Source organism: Acomys minous, assembly GCF_964271855.1.
Source record: "Acomys minous genome assembly, chromosome: 6".
NCBI classification, from domain to species: Eukaryota; Metazoa; Chordata; class Mammalia; order Rodentia; family Muridae; genus Acomys; species Acomys minous.
The window spans coordinates 71568188-71585429 of NC_140487.1; the positions used below are offsets into that span (position 1 = coordinate 71568188).

At 42.6% G+C, this 17242-nt stretch overlaps 1 pseudogene across 1 annotated transcript; it reads left to right on the top strand.

Moving 5' to 3' along the window:
* Positions 1-5347: 5347 nt before the first annotated feature.
* LOC311599473 (glyceraldehyde-3-phosphate dehydrogenase-like) lies at positions 5348-6231 on the top strand (annotated as a pseudogene). Its single transcript has one exon. The product of its transcript is annotated as a glyceraldehyde-3-phosphate dehydrogenase-like (transcript).
* The last annotated feature ends 11011 nt before the right edge of the window (positions 6232-17242 follow it).

The following is a 17242-nucleotide window of genomic DNA, read 5'->3' on the forward strand; positions in this document are numbered from 1 at the left end:
TTTCTATATAGTTTTCAAGTAATCCTTGCATAAAAACTAAGATGGTATCACCTTATGTGTCCTTGTTCAAAACCCTGGAAATTAACTTTTTAAAGACCTCAGTGAAAAAAATGAATAAATAGTAAATCTTGTTTTACTAAAAAAAATTTTTTTTTTCACATGACACACACAAACAAAATCTTGCAAACATTTCCTTTGCATCAGATTTTTTTTTCACATAGATGAGGGCAAGTTCTTGAGCTATGTTTCTGTTTTATCACAAGAGCATAGACTACTGCCTCTCTTCTCTTTGCAAAACTCGAGCATTAAAATTCTGAGAAATTGAATATGCACATGAATGTGTGTGTGTGTGTGTGTGTGTGTGTGTGTGTGTGTGTGTAGTAATAGCTCCGAGTATATCATATATAAGTGTGGCCATTTTCTTAAGCGCCATGGGTAATCAGTAAGTGGTTTCAATAGAGGACAAGAGACCATCCCCTGGAAGGCACCATATGACAAAAGTCTCATTCCCACTGTCTTCCTCTACTCTAAGCTAAAACATGAAGTAATAACTTTCAGGGTATGTAAGGTCCCCAAAAATCTCTATGTGCTTGGCTTTTCTGATTTAAAAACAAAATTGTCAGAAAGAGCAAGTTTGCTAGTAGAGTTTTATTCTAGACTGGATATTAAGAATTAATATTTACAATCTAAACAACAACAAAAAAACCATTTTCTTTAACTTCTGGGTTTTAACTGTTTGGGTTTTTGTTTGACCGCTTGTTTGTGACACAGTCATATTCTGCAATCCAGGCCAAACACAGTCAGTAGCCCAAGCTGGCCTTAAACTCATGGCGATCTCCTGCCTCCTCCTATGCAGATGCAGAGCTTACTGGCGTGAGCTACCACCCCCACACCAGGTCCTCTACTCACAGCGATCAAGTCTTCTCAACATCAGGAACATGATGAAGAAATCAGGAACCATGTAGGGACCACCCCAGAGCACTGCTTAAAGGAAATGAAAACGGCTCTACTGTGCAATAAAGAATTTTATGATTATATATTTGTGTAAATATACAAATATATGTTTATATGTGTATGGGGTGGGGGTGGGAGATTCAACTAGGCTGGCTGGCCAGCCAACCCTAGAGATTTCCCTATCTCTGCCATTCCAGGGCTGGGGTTACAGGCACATGTCTCTGGGCCAGATTGTTGTAGGGGTCCTAAGGGATCAACTCTACCACAAGGACTTGGCCAACTGAGCCATCTCCCCATCCTTAAGGATGTAGTCTCAAAGGCATCTCTCCCTTGACCTCCTATGTGAGAAAAGGAATGCTTATCTTCAGAAGTTCTCTCCTAGTACATAAATTCTACATGCTGCACCACAGGCTCCTATTTGAATAAGGACAAAGGTTTTAAGTGCATATAAATTTGACTCCTTCCTATTTTAAAGGTAACTTATTGCTAGTACATGTGTACTTTGAGATCCTTTTTCTACAACCTTCTTCCTTTAAGTGCAAGGATCACAGTTTTCCCCTGAATAATCTCCATTGATACGGGTCACACACCACCTGGAGCAGATTCATATGCACACACTAAGCAGAAGAATTTCTTTCCTGTTGTTCGGATGATCAATTGCGTGTTTAGATTTTTTTTTTTCTTTTAGTGACTCAAATTTTCCCAGTGGCCCACTGCATTATCAGTGATAAGCAATAGGGTTTTAAATCTATATTTAATTGCACTGCATTTTCACAGACTCTCTACCACCACACACAAAAAAAGCAAATTCTTGCCTGTCTTATGAATTTTTGAGAACAGCTCTCTTAAAATAGCAATAATAATAAGATCCTAAGTAGGTCAGCATACCTAGCTGTGGGCTCTTCAACATGCTAAAGTCACATCTTATTTTCTTCTAAGTCTAGGAGGCTTGGAGGAAGGAAGTTACTCTGTTTACTCATCCCTGTTTCAATGGGAAAACGCCAGAGGTCACATCTAGTCTCTCCTCTCTGATCTGACTGGTCCCATGAGACTTGCATCCATTTTGTCCCTGCCACAGCCACTGTACCAGAAAAATTTCAAAAGCCCGGAAAGCAGAGTCTCAACCATGCATCACGCAACAAAGCATTCTGCACCCAGGAAGATGTGATCTGGGCAAACTGTCCCATGTGCCCCTACCACACTGTATGACAGGGCCTTGGCATTTCCTGGCACATGAGTTATGAAAGAGGAAGGACGCGCAAACATGAAGGCTGTACAGTATTCCTAAACACTGCCCGGCACTGACCAGTTCTTTACCCTTACCACTTCAGTTTGCTCCTAGTAGAAGACCAACCTTGGTTTTCAGTGTAGCTATGGAAAAGGATGATTTAAGACAACACGATGGATACTCATCTCTAGTCCAAGAGCAAAGCCTGGCCCCATGGTTAGAAAACAAAGACCAAGACAAAACCAAAGACCAGCACCATAAGAAACCTGATTCAATCATTTCAGGTAAGCCAGAGAGATCTGCACACTCAAATTTGACAAGGAATGAAAGAAATCTCACAGCAGATGGCCAAGAAGCCAGCTAGGGATGGCAACTTAATATAACTGTCAGTTAAAAGGGGGGACAGGGCCTTACTTGGAAAATCCATTTTTCCAGGAACTGTTTATTTTACAAGGTTTCTTACTATATTAAAAAAATAATTAACTATGTCATTGCAAAGAAGACACAAATTCTGCCCACATCTGGCCTATATATCCTACCTGTAGACCATTGAAAATCAGGCCATAAACAGAAATGCTGACTCTTGACATCAAGTATGTAAACAAGCCAACAAGGTAAAAACTAAGTATATGGTTTACATAGCCCTAAGTATTACATCCGAAATATGAGACTTCAATGAACGAAAACTAAAGGCAGCTTTGAGAGAAGTTTTTCCTGTCGCCAACAGTAGATGAACGATAGTGCAAGGACCCCCATCCTCACAGAAACCAATTCCAGCTTTTCTTGAAGATTTACTGTCCTTCAATAGTAACCCAAGCCTAACACATATCTATTCCGTATTCCCCCTACTCCGCAACCAGTTTGTCTCATAGGCTAAGCCTCTAAGAAAAGGAGCCATAAGCAGATGCCCTGAGAAATCTGGAAGCCAGCCCTGGCTGCATACGCCTGCAAAGCCAGCCCGTGGGAGGATGAAGCAGGAAAGTCAAGAGTTCAAGGACAACTGGCTACACAGCAAGACCACATCTCAGAAACAACAAGCAAGTATATCCATAATAAAACAGCTTGCAAGAAGGCTTAGAATAATTAACTTTGGTCCTGGAGGCCAAACTGACAGCTAGCAAAGCTCTCAACCACTGAGCGCCATTCCCCAACCTTGAGTATGTATTTCTTACTATAGCCATTTGAAAGGTACTTAACCTAATAAGCAGAGGACCAAAATAATAAATTAGAAACACATCAGAAGATATAAAAGGATACATGTCTCAAAGAGAAATAGTAAAAAAAACAAATTTCCTGAAATTCTGTGAGCGAGTTTTAGTTGTATTTGTAAGGCACTACGGACCTAGATTCTAAAACCAACTCTCAAGTTTGCTATATCTCCACAGCAATTTTGGCCAAAATGAAGGTGAATTGTTTCCAGGAAAAATAAAAATGTCCCAATGAGACCTCATATGCAATTGTCATATCTCTTCTTGTCACCACTGCTAGGCATGGCAACACGTTTTTACTCACTAAGCTCTGAGAAATATAGCAACCCATGCCTAAAGAATAATAAGAAGAATACTAGTAACTGCCGTTTCCACTCATATGCAAAGATAGGCAATTACGGTTGTATTTTAAAGAAGTTCAGTTGCCCGAAGATAATTTGTTTTTCCAACTTTTGACAGGTAGAAGGGATTGTATATTTTCTCTGATCATACAAAAGCCAAGGTGAAGCCTGGGTTTTTCAATATGCAACTAGATTCCTTAAGAAATGTCTTTATAAGCTATTATTACCAGGGGTCTAGGTGTCTAAGGAGATGAGAAAGGGACCTTCACAGAGGAGGAAGGTGAGATGCTAAGAGTACCTGGCTTTCTTCTTGCCTTGTTCTGTCCTGCAGTCATGGCTGCCGTGCTGGGATTCCACGTGCCATTTTATAATGGACATCATTTCAACGCAAAGGCAGACGTGCAGGAGCTGGCATTCACTTTGCAGGTAGCTAGGTGTCAGTTTCCTAGGGTGAAGAAAATTAAGTCATCTCTGGTTCATATATAGTGCCTGACACAACATAAATGACACAAATGGTTGTTACAATATATTTAGGGAAATTCTGGCAAGAATACATGCTACTTTGTCTTCCAATACATGGTTTTTTTTTCTACTGTTGATTGAATCAGTGGATGTGGAATCTGTAGATGTTAAAGGCTAGCTCTATAAGACATGTTCTAGTCCCTTACAGAGGCACTCCTAGTGTTTTTAAGGCTTGGTTTAAGACAGGAGTCACACCAATATTCTCAAAAAAAAAATTAGGCTTAGCTATATTTTTATGTATGTTTCCTTTGGTTCATACCATGTATACAGAGTGGTACCAACCAGCTACCAGGCCATACATCATGATCAGGGTACAGTGTGTGAACCAGAAGTGATTATACACTACCTGGACATAAAGAAAGTCAACTATCCTTTAAGTCTTCCTCTTCAGATCATCTATAATCAGAAATATGAATGGTACTTGCAAAAAAAGCTTAATAAGCTCTACAGTGGACTCCTATAAAACCTACTCAAGGAACAATAAGCAGTTCCCAGAGAAATAGAGATGTGGAGGTCAGAACAGTTAAGTAACTTTCCAACGCTGCACAGGTTTAAGAAGTAAGAAAAGCAGTGGTTTCTAGTATCTTCTCTCTCCATAGGATGCCCAACAAAGGAAGTTTGAATTAGGGGGGGAAATATCTTCCCCTCTGCATTGAGTTCAGTCAAGGCTCTGTGTCCCCTTCACTTCTACATGGATGATGCAGAGTTGTCAGTGGCTATCTTGAGTGTTTAAGGGTTCAAGTGTGGCTGCTGTGTCGAACAGTGTCTGCTAGCACAGAGCACTTTGCTGGCATCTGAAGTGTTGCTCCCATTTGTTATGCATCAGTCAAGTACTGAAGAAGGCGTGAAAGGAAGAGGAGAAAGAAAAGGTGAATTTGGAGACTTAAGAACTAGAGAATTTGGGTCTCTTCTCCTCCTTGTTCCAGAGACAGCCACATCTTTTCGTGCAGTACCAGCCTTGTCCCTTGACATGATGGTGACAGTCATAGTAAACAGATTTGGCCATATTAAATGCCTGGTTATCAGGGCTGGCTTCTTAATCTGATAAAGTAGAGATTGCTTCCATCAGTGACCTCTTCATTGACCTCCACTACATGGTCTGCATGTTCCAATATGACTCTACCCATGGCAAGTCCAATGGCACAGTCAAGGCTGAGAACCGGAAGCTTGTCATCAATGGGAAGCCCATCACCATCTTCCAGGAGTAAGATCCCACTAACATCAAATGGAGTGATGCTGGTGCCGAGTATGTCACGGAGTCTACTGGTGTCTTCCCCACCATGGAGAAGGCAGGGGCCACTTGAAGGGTGGGGCAAAAGCGTCATCATCTCCACCCTTTCTGCCAATGCCCTCATGTTTGTGATGGGTACGAACCACGAGAAATATGACAACTCACTCAAAATTGTCAGCATTGCTTCCTGCACCACCAACTGCTTAGCCTCCCTGGCCAAGGTCATCCATGACAACTTTGGCATCATGGAAGGACTCATGGCCACAGTCCATGCCATCACTGCTATACAGAAGACTGTGGATGGGCCCCCTGGAAAGCAGTGGTGCGATAGCTGTGGGGGAGGGGGGAAGGGATGCCCAGAACATCATCCCTGCATCCACTGGTTCTGCCAAGGCTGTGGGCAAAATCATCCCATAGCTTACTGGCATGGCCTTCCTTGTTCCTACCACCGATGTGTCTGCTATGGATCTGATATGCCAACTGGAGAAACCTGCCAAGTATGATGACATCAAAAATGTGGTGAAGCAGGCATCTGAGGGCCCACTAAGTGTATCCTGGGCTACTCTGAGGAACAGATTGTCTCCTGTGACTTTAACAGTGACTCCCACTCTTCTGCCTTTGATGCTGGGGCTGACATTGCCCTCAATGACAACTTTGTAAAGCTCATTTCCTGGTATGACAATGAATACAGCTACAGCAACAGGCTGGTGGACCTCATGGCCTACATGGCCTCCAAGGAGTAAGGAGCCCTGGACTACCCACCCCAGCAAGGACACGAGAGCAAGAGAGAGGTCCTCGGCTGCTGAGGAGTCCCTGTACCAACTCAGCCACTGACACTGAGCACTTCCCCTTACAATTTCCATCCTAGACCCCCAGAATAATTGGAGGGGCCCAGGGAGCCCTACTCTCTTGGATACCAGCAACAAAGTTCACTGCACCTACAAAATACAAAGAACTAGAGGATTTGGGGGGCACTATTGCCACTGAGTAACAGTATTGCGCAAAGGGTGATCATAACATTTGAACTATCAGAGAACAGAAACTTCTAAGCTTCGAGAGACTTTCAGAAATCATCTGTCTTTGTCTCTGCCTTGTGCAGGTAAACATTTCAGAACAAATAACCAGCTCTTGTCTTCTTTAAGGTCACTGGGGAAAGAAAATAAGTAGTCTCCCTGCACACCGCTTTCAGCGAGTGATCCCTCATCAGCCCTGAAGCTCTTCACTCAATCCTATCGCACTCGCTCCTGCCTCAGGATAAGCCCTCTTCATCCTAACATGACCTTTGCCGAAATAAACTTCTTCAGAATTCTGTGACTAAATCTCTCCCTACGTGAAAGTTATCCTTTGCCATCTCTTCTGAAGGCACAAATCTCCACTGTTTGCAATATTTGCTCCAGCATGATTTTCCAGTTCATTAGTCACCATTTTCATTACTTCTGTTTGGTTTTGTGATGTGGTTGGCTTTGTTTCTGCCCATTTGTTTGTTTGTGACTCTGCCTGTCTGAGTATGTGTGTACATGTGGGAAGTGAGATGCACACCCTGTGCATGCCTGGAAGCCAGAAGAGACCATCAGATTCCCCCCTCTGTCACTCTACAAACTTATCCCATATAGGCTTTCTCTATAAACTTGGTCCTCTTGTTTCCTTGGTGAGGCTAAAAGGCAGTAAGCTGCCCATCTAATATATCTGTGTAGGGGACCTATGTCCAGTCCACACATGGTCCTTGGTTGGTGTTTCAGTCTCCACAAGTCACCCCTGGGCCTAAGTTAGTTGGCTCTGTTGGTCTTCTTATGTTCCTTTGAATCCTTTTATTTTGCTTCTCATTTTTCCATGAGGCTCTCCAAGCTGCCCCCAACGTTTGGCTGTGAATCTCAGCATCTGTGTCAATCCACTGCTGGGTGGAGCCTCTCAGAGGACAGCTACGCTACCTGCAAGCATAACAGAGTGTCATTATTAGTGTCAGGGGTTGGCTCTCTTGCATGTAATGGCCAGGCATTCGTTGGACATTCCCTCAATCTCTGCTCTTTCTTTATCCCTACACATCTTGTAAGAGTAAAATTTGGATTGAAGCTTTTGTGGGTGTGTTGGTGTTCCCTTCCTTCTACTGGGAATCCTGTCTGGTTAGAGGGTGGCCTTTTCAGTGTCCACATCCACCCTAGTAGGGGTCTCAGCTAGAGTCACCCTCATATCTTTCAAAGAGCTTGTCCAGTCCTAGGTCTCATACCTGTCTCACAGATGCCCCGGGCTGTGGTTTTTCTCCTCACTGCAAGCCCTCTGTCCTCCTGCACCACCAACCCCCATCAGATCCCTGCCCTCATTTCCCTCAGCACTCCCTCTCCTATTTTGTTCCTTCTTGTCAAGTGCTTCCTCTGTCTATTCTGTTTCCCTTCCTCAGTGAGATTTATACATGTGGGTCCCCTAGTAAGGAGATCTGGAGCAGTTTCTGACAGGGACTTTCTTGTATGCTTTTCAGTCACTTCCTCCGGTGGGGCTCCCTTGCCAGGCCACTGAGGTAGAGGATGCACTTAGTCCTGACATGATTTGATGTGCTGGAATCAGAGAGGAGGAGCTCCCCTTTTCTGAGTGGTAGGAGAGGGGTCCACAGGGAAGAGGGAGGGAAGGTAGGACTGGGAGGGGAGGAGATAGGGGCCTGTGAGTGGGATATAAAGAGAATAAATACATTAATTAGAAGAAGAAGAAGAAGAAGAAGAAGAAGAAGAAGAAGAAGAAGAAGAAGAAGAAGACAGCAAGCCCAAGAGATCTTCCCCTCTCTGCTTCCTTGGAGCTGGGGCTACAGGCATCTGTGAAAATGCCCAACTTGTGTGGATGCTGGGATCCAAACCCCTGACCTCAAGATTGAACAGCAGCTGTACGATCTTGGAGCCACCTCTCCAGTCCCATCATTCTTTTCAAATCCTCTTATCATAAATGACAAAGAAATACCTTATTACCTTGGAAACTCAACTTCACCATTTAACTAGTTAAATTCTTTCTCTTCACCGTCTAAATGTAGAGAAATAATGGCTTAACCCTGAGGGTTTTCTCCCCGGGGAAGATTGTATTTTGAATAATTAGCTTTTAAATAAGCTGTGCAAAAAGTAGAAAATGTTGAAAAATATCTTTTTAAAGTTTTCCCTTACATTATTCACTTGCTGCTAACAATGACAGCATCCTGATATCCTGAAACAGTGCTGAAAGCATGCCAAGACCTAAAGAGGTGCTACCATGAAGTTCTTGTTCTAGCAATAGTAATAACTCCTTGTTTTTCTTCTTCCTCAACAAGTAAATATAGAGTTAAGTGGAGAATGAAATAAAGAACTGAAGCTAAAATTCTTAGCGGCTGGCTAACAACTGTTACTGTTCCCAGAACTGAAAGTGGGAGAGTTACAGGTAAGTCCTGGTACTGGGATCAGTACTAGTATGGCCACCCTAACGCAGAGTTTGGGATCTCTAAGGTGTGGTTGAACAGCCTGCAGCGAAACATGGATTTTGTAGCTGTAAAAAGCACCATTCAATGAGATTAGACATCAAAGTTATATACTAAACCCAACAACTGAGTCACTCAGAGGTCCAGTAAGGCATTCAGGTGTTTCTCAGAACAAGTTTGAATCAAGATTCTTGAAAAATCTGGTCTGATGTTTGTTGGGAGTGGATTTAAAAAAAAGAGAATATAATTTTTATAAAATCTGAAATGTGCTGTTCCTCTATTTTTCCTTTGGGAATTAAAAGAAAAAAGTTTCCTTACATCTACCCCACTCTGATTTTCACACATATAGTTCTTATTAGAACATTTTAAAGTGGAAAAAAAAGTAGGGGGGGTAAACTCTTGCTTGGTCTGATGCTCTTCTCGAATGCATGAGCCTCCCCGCTCCTATAATTGTTTGACATTGCGTCCAATATATCCTTCTCCGATACAATAAATCACACCTTCCTATCTCGGCAATGCAGTTAAAAGATGTCAGCATTATCACAGAGGTGACACATTTCCCTTATGTAAGAATGATAGAGCTGTCTCTGGCAAAGAAACCACCCTCTAACTAGTTTATAATTCTTCTGCTACGTTCAAATTATGCTGTATTGAAAACAAATAAGAGTGTGGCCCCTTTAAAGACACATCGGGAATCATTAGAGAAGACAGGGTCTAAGATCACAGCTCCCGCCACCAGTGACCTACGGCTTTGCCCTGCAAAAAATTCTCCCATGACCTGTGAGTTACCAGGAGCAAGACAGTCTAGAATAAGAACCCGAGTCACTGTGATGCATCAAAAATGTTTCTCCGATTAGAGGCCAAAGCGATTCTAGGAGAAGTATTACTTTGAGGAAAGTTGTCTGTTATTTGAATTTTCACTAAGAAAAATTGAAAAGCTTGAAGTAGTTTTCAGAAATCCATGTCTTTCTAAACTACATCCACCTGATACCTAACCTTGTGGAGCACACCTTAGGCAAACCACCATCAGGAGCATAAACAATGACAGAAACACTCGGTGACCTCTCTGAGACATGGAGTGGCCCAAGCCTCCTGGTTCTCCTCATTTTGAGTCCTTCCTCCCCCATCTTAATGCCTTTAGAAAAACCCATATCTTGCTTATCTTCTATGAAGTCAGATTCAAAGATACATTAATCATCCATACTTTTTAAAGGATTGTTGATGGATTATGCATCTACATATTGGTATGTTCATTTGAGTGCAAGTTCCTACAGAGGCCAGAAGAGGGCGTAGAAGCCCTTGGAGCTAGAATTACAGACAATTGTGGGCTGCTTAATATGGATGCTGAGAAGAGAATTCAGAGGCCCTGCAAGAGAGTTACTTGCTTTTAACCACTGAGCCATCTTTCCAGCCCTAGTAATCCATAATTCTTAACATCTAAACTATTGATGAAATGAACTGGGTGAGCTCTGTGTAAACATTTATATGTTTAAGACTCCCTCAAACATAAATATTCAGTAAGAATATTTAGAGTTGAGAAAACAAAGATCTCAATCTGGAATTTTGTTTTATTTTCTAGTGGTGATTCTGTCTTGGAATTTTTTTTTAAAAAAGGAAAGAAGGAAGGAAGGAAGGAAAGAAGAGTGAGATTCTTTAAGAGATACCATGTTCTTCATCCACCATGATCAAGTAGACTTCATTTCAGAGATACAGGGTTGATGTAACATACATCAATCAATAAAGGGGATCCACCATATAATAATAAACTGAAAGACAAAAACCACATGATCATATCATTGGTAACAGAAAAGATCCAACACCCCTATATGAAGAGTCCTGTAAAGACAATGGATACAAGGGACATATGTCAACATAATAAAGTCAGTTTATAGCAAATCCATAGCCAACATCAACCTAAATGGAGATAAATCAAAACATTTCCACTAAAATCAGAAACAAGGCAAGATTTTCCACTCTCCCCATACTTACTTCCTAGAGAACTTTTGGCTAGAGTGATAAAATGACTGAACAAGATTAAGGAAATACAAATAGGGAGTGAAGAAGTCAACATATTTTTATTTGCAGATGGTATGGTTGTGTACATAACTGACCAAAAAAAAACTTTTATCAGGAAATTCTTACAGCTGACAAATACGTACTTGCAGCAAAGTAGGTGGATACAAAATTAAAACACAAATCAGTAGCCTTCCTATATACAAACGACAACTAGACTGAGAAAGAGATCTGGGAAACAAGATCTTTCCCAGCAGCCTCAAAAAACATAAAATATCTTGAGGTAACCCTAAGAAAAGAAGAGACTTTTATGAAAAAAAAAACCTTAAAATGTGAAGAAAGAAACTAGAGATCTCAGAAGATGTGAAAACCTCCAATGCTCATGGATAGGTATGATTAATATGGTAAAAATGGCCATGCTACCAAAAGCAACCAGTGCAATCCCCATCCAAATTCCAATACAGTTCTTCATGGATCTTAGAAGAAAAAGTTTCAGCTTCATATGGAAGCACACATGAATAGGATAGCTTTTTGTAAAATCCTGAATAATAAAAGAACTAGGGAGGTATCACTATTCCTGATCTTATACTGTAGTACAGAGTTATAGCAATAAAAACAACATCATAATGGCCTAAAAACAGACATGGTTATCAATGGTATTGAATTGAAGATTCAGACATAAATCCACACACCTTTAAATACCTAATTCCCTACAATGAAGTCAGAAATATATTCTGGGGGGAAAAGACAGCATCTTCAACAAATAGTGCTGGGCAAACTGGATGGGGGCATGTAGAAGAATCTTAATAAATGCATACTTATCGTCTGTCACAAAAATTAGTAAATGGGACCTTATGAATCAAAAAAGCTACTGTTTGGAAAAGGACATTATCATCTGAACAAAGTGACAGGCTCCAGAATAGGAAAAGTATATTTAACAACTACATATCCCATAGAGGGCTTTTATCTTAAATATATAAAGAACTCAGAAAAACAAATGACCCAATTAAAAATGGGGTACAAATCTAAACAGAGGATTCTCAAAGGAGAAAATATAAACATTTGAGAAGAACTTTAAGAAATGTTCAATATCCTTAGTCATCAGATAAATGCAAATCAAAATTACTTTGAGATTTCATCTTCGATAAGTCAGGACAGCCAAGATCAATAAAGCATATGACAGATCATGCTAGTGAGAATGTAGGGTAGGGGGAACACTCGTCTGTTGCTGGTGGGAGTGTAAACTTGTACAACAACTATGGAAATCATTGTGGCAGTTCTTCAGGAAGATGACAGTAGAGCCATCTCAAGACCTAGCTACACATTTTTGAGTACACACCCAAAGAACTCTACAGTCTACTACAGAGACACTTAATCATGTTCATTGTTACTCTGTTCATAATAGCCAGAAATTGGAATCAGACTAGATGTTTGTCAATGTAAGAATGGTTTTAAAATGTGTATGGAATATTACTCCACTATTTAATAAAATCATGAAATTCACAGGTAAATGGATGGAGCTGGAAAAATTATCCTGAGTGAAGTAACACAGACCAAAAATGACAAAGAGGAGAGGTATTTGCTTACATGTGGATGATGGCTGCTAAATAAGCAGGCTAAAATCCATATAACCACAGAGGTTAGGTGTAGAGTAAGGGATTGGGGGGAGGGGGGAAGGGATCAGGATTGGGTAAGCTTAGGAAAAGGAAATAGAATAGAAATAGATGGATAGAAGGAATTGGAATTGGAGGATCAAATACAGAGTGGGTTGTAAGAGGGAGGTGAGCGAGAGAATAGAGGGAAGGACAGCTAAAACTGAAGGCAGTTTATGGGGTTGTAGGGTTGTATGGAAATCTAATATAATAGAATATATATATATACATATATATATATATATACATATACACACATAGACATTTAGGTGACCTAAGTGTAATCTCCCAGTAACAGGGGGACAAAGCTAAACCCAACTGGAAATCTCTAGTCACCAAAATGAAGCCTTCAGTTCCAAGAATGGGTTATATCTAATCAAGTTGTTGGCCAAAAGGACCCCATGGGAAACCCCAAACAACTCAGGATATTGCCAAGGCCATACTTTGCTCTCTACAAACTGATAGGAAATGTGACTAAGACAGCACCTACTCAACACATTGAACATGGAGATGTTGGCCTGGTGTTTAACTTGAGTCATCCCTACTGACTAGTGATCATGGTACTGAACAGTATTTTGCACAGTGCCAAGTAAGAAAGGGGAACACCAACTCAGTTATAAAAACCTGTCTGAAATAGTGTCCTGCCTGTAAGATACACTGGTCCAACAGTGGCTCGAAGCTTATGAAACTAACCATCCAATATCTGACACTGCGCATGCGTCCAAAATCCTGCACCAGATAGGCCAGGACTTAGGGGGAAACTAAGTACCACCATTCTGCTAAAGGAATGTGGAAATACTCCTAACAGCATTCTGTTATGCTCATGGATCGGTGTCTACTCAGCCATACTCGGAGAAACTTCCTCCTGCAGTAGGTGGGGATAAACGCAGAGACCCACGTGGACAATGCAAGAGGGGAGACCTTGCAACACTTGGTCCTAAGCGGGATGGCTTGAGGAACCCTGTGGAGGAGGAGGTGGAAAGATTGTAACAGCCAGATGGGAGGGAGGACACTAAGAAAACAAGGACTCTTAAACACAGCAGGACTGACGCACATGTGAACTCACAGACACTGTGGCGGCATGCTCAGGGCCTGGCTGGGTCTGGCCCTAACGGCATCCCAGCGCTAAGAGCAGAAATGAATACAAATCCCCGTCCCTAAGCCAGAAATTGTTTTCAGCTGGTAACCGCTCACAAATGAAAACTGTGTTCTCCAACAGAGTCTGAGTATGCAAACCACTCTTAAGGTCAGGCCCCATGCCCACCAGTACAGTAGAAAATATACATAGTGGTATTTGGGAAAAAATTTTGTCCCACAGTGTTTTGTCTGGGATCCCCTCACAGCCCCCCATTTCTCTTACCATATGGGTCTTTTGCTTATATATTATGGTTTCTGATTTTCTGTTTGTGTTTTTAGGGGATTCCTATGTGTCTCAATATGTGTTTCTCTGCATCTATATGTGTTTCTTGTGCTGTTTCTTTGGTTCTTTGTTTTTCTGTTCATTTGTTTAGTCCTTTCAGGGTTATTTTTATTTTATTTTATTTTATTATTTTCTCCTAAACTGTTTTAGGTGTCTGCTTGTTTTCTAATGAGAGAAAGCAAGAAATGATGAGGATTTGGGAGGGTAGAGAGATAAGGACGATCTGAGAGGAATTAAAAAAAAAAAAAAAACCTTGTTTTACTAAGAAACAGCCAAGAGGCAACTCAGGATCCTGAGACTCATATTTCTTAAGCCAAAATTTCCTAAAGCCAAGGCATGTTAACTACTCACTCATCTTGCACGGACAATGATAAAAATGTAAACCCTTAAATCTTATAAAAATAACTTTATTGATGGTTAGCGAATACCACTTATCTTAGGCTGACCTTTCTTATATTTGTTTAAATATGTCTCTATTCAGAAAAACCAAGGTAGTTTTATAAAATGATAAAAATTACATTTCTGATTTAGTCATGGAGGGCTTCTGAGGCCTCAAGGTACAGCAGGAAAACTAGACCCAAGAGAGAGGGAATCTTTCCTACTAATCATGAACTATTTTATCAGTGCAGTCATTCCTTCATTTCCTCCTAACAAGCCTCAGCATTTGGAAGAATTTTGTCTACAAAGATAACACTTTAAGAAATAACTCATTTTCTCCTGTCATTAATCTGACAAATCACAGCTGCCAGCCATCAGAACTCTGAATAGACCTAGACAAATTTATTACAACAATGAACTCACATAACCCAGCCCCAAAGCAAAGGCCCTTGGCATTCCAGTCTATGTGACGTTATTTTGAATAAATGCAAATTTTCCTCAGAGGTTTCAGATCACCAAAAGTAGTTAACAGATCCACATTAGCATCCTGTGGGACCACCTGAGTAAGGACAGCCCCCCAGAAATCTCTCTCTGTATCCCCAAGTACCTCTCCCTGCTCTGGTCTTGGATTCTAAAATAGCAATGGACCACACAGGCCCATCAAGCTATTAAGAGTTATCCACTTCAACCCCTCTTCTGTTTCCTTTCCATTACACAGTTGGCCTTTCTAGCATGGTGGTGTTCCTTCCCCCCAGCAAGCCCCTGATGCTCTCTTGCTTCTAAATTGTCTCATAAATAGTAATGCCCATCAAGCAAGCAGCCTTGACAGTGGGCAATTCAACTAGCGTTGACTGTATTAACTATACAGAATGCTCGGGTGCTTTGATTTAATTAGAATACCGTTTTTGAATAATAAAGCTTTATTAATTCAGTGAAGGAAGTGCAGTTGCTTCCAAGAATTAATTGATTAGCTAAGGTTATGTTTTCATATTTTTTTTTAGCTTTTTACTGGTTCTTCGTGAATTTTACATCATGTACCCCAATCCTGCTCATCTCTTCCCCTCATGTCCACCCTCCACCCTTGCAACTGCCCTCACAACAGAGAAAAAAAAGATCTCACTGTGGAAGCCGCAGTGTTTCACAGTGTGCCTCACAGTGTACTCTTCTGTCCACACTTCTTTGCTTGAAAATGACTTGCGGCAATGACTTGTTGGCCTGGTAGGAGGCTGCTGGCCCCTGCTACTCTATCAATGTAGGAACCTCACTGGGACTCCTCTCTGATACCCTGTTGTTGCCCTGTGTCATGGAGATCCTGCAGTTTTGGATCAATAGGACCCTCTTCACGCACTCCATCGATTTGGTGGATGATGGGGTGAGCCGATTCAAAACCCTGTATCTCGGCCTGAGAGGTACGCACTGGTAAGCCCTCTGGCTCTCCTGCTCTCACACTCCCAGGGCTGACCACCCACAATCCCTGAAACCAGAGCCAGCTCTGCCCTGCTGCCCTGGCAAGGTACAGAGCCTGTTCTCCCAAGTATTGCAGAGGGACATGGCCAGTTCTTCCACTCTCATGACCCTGAGGCCAGCTCTCCTGCCTTTCATATAGGGTGAGAGATAAGGGAGGATGGAGGGCATCCTTCCTTTGTCCACACAGAAGACAAGAGGCAGGGATGTTTCTCCTGTGTTCATGTCCTCTGTCCAACTCACCTGCAACCCCCACATCCAGGGCAAGGTCTACTGTGTTGCCCAAGTGAGGTACAGGGTCTGCTCTCCAGGGTCAACTCTACTACGCTACCAAGGTAAGGTAGCTCTCCAGGGTCAGGTAAGGTACAGGGCATGCTTTCCCAAATGCTGCCTTGGGTGAGGGGCAGGGCCAGTACTCCTGCTCTCATGACCCCGGTACCAGGTTTCCCACCTGCCTGCTGCAGGTGGCGAGTAGAAAGTGGAGGACAAGGGTATCTCTCCTTCATCCACGCCACAGTTAAGGAGATAAGTGGTAGGGCCAGTTCTCAGGGCTGGCTCACCCTCAACTCTTGCAATGTGTGGGGCCCATTCTCCTGAATACTGTAGCTGGATAGGGCTGGGGTCAGCTCTCCTGCCTCCAGGGCCAGCTCTCTCATAATGCCTAGGTGAGGGACAGAGGCAATCTGCACATCCCTCAGACATCAACATGTCCCCAGGCAGCTGCCTAGACCAGGGACATTCTACAGGCCGTTAGTGGTAACAGATCCCCACTGTTTCAGGGCCATAGATCCGGATGTGCTGCCAGTGGCAGCACAGGCTAGGATGCCACCACAATCCCAGGTGGCATCACCAGCTCCTCACACCAGGCTGCTCCTCACAGCCCTTGAGTCTCCAGTTCTGCCTCTCTTCATTGTGCCCACAGCCTTCTGTTCCTCTTTCTCTTCCATTTCCCCATCACTTACTTGCTCCTCATAGTGGCTCCTGGGGTCTCTGAGTGTCTGGCTTCATCTCAGGACTGGCCTCAGGATTGCCATGCCCTATGTGTGCATTATAGTGACTGGCAGGGTTCATCCCAGTCATGGTCTGCCTCCCCCAGCCTGCATGGCACTGGACTGATGGTCATCTTGGCTTAGCTCCCTGTTCATGCCCCCATGGCACTAGGCTGCTGGTGGTCTCAGTCTTGCTCTTTGTGGGGCCTACCCAAATGGCTTCTTGTGAAGGTTAACTGTCCCATGTTCACTACCCCCACCTCAGGGGCCCAAGGTCTCTGGCCTGCTCCCCATCCTGGGAGCCCATTCTGGCCTGCCTGGAGCCAGGCCCCTTGGTGGTGGTCTCAGGTCTCAGTCTCTTTTTTCAGGGAATGTTAGGCTACTACCATTCAGATGCTCACAGGTCAGAACACTA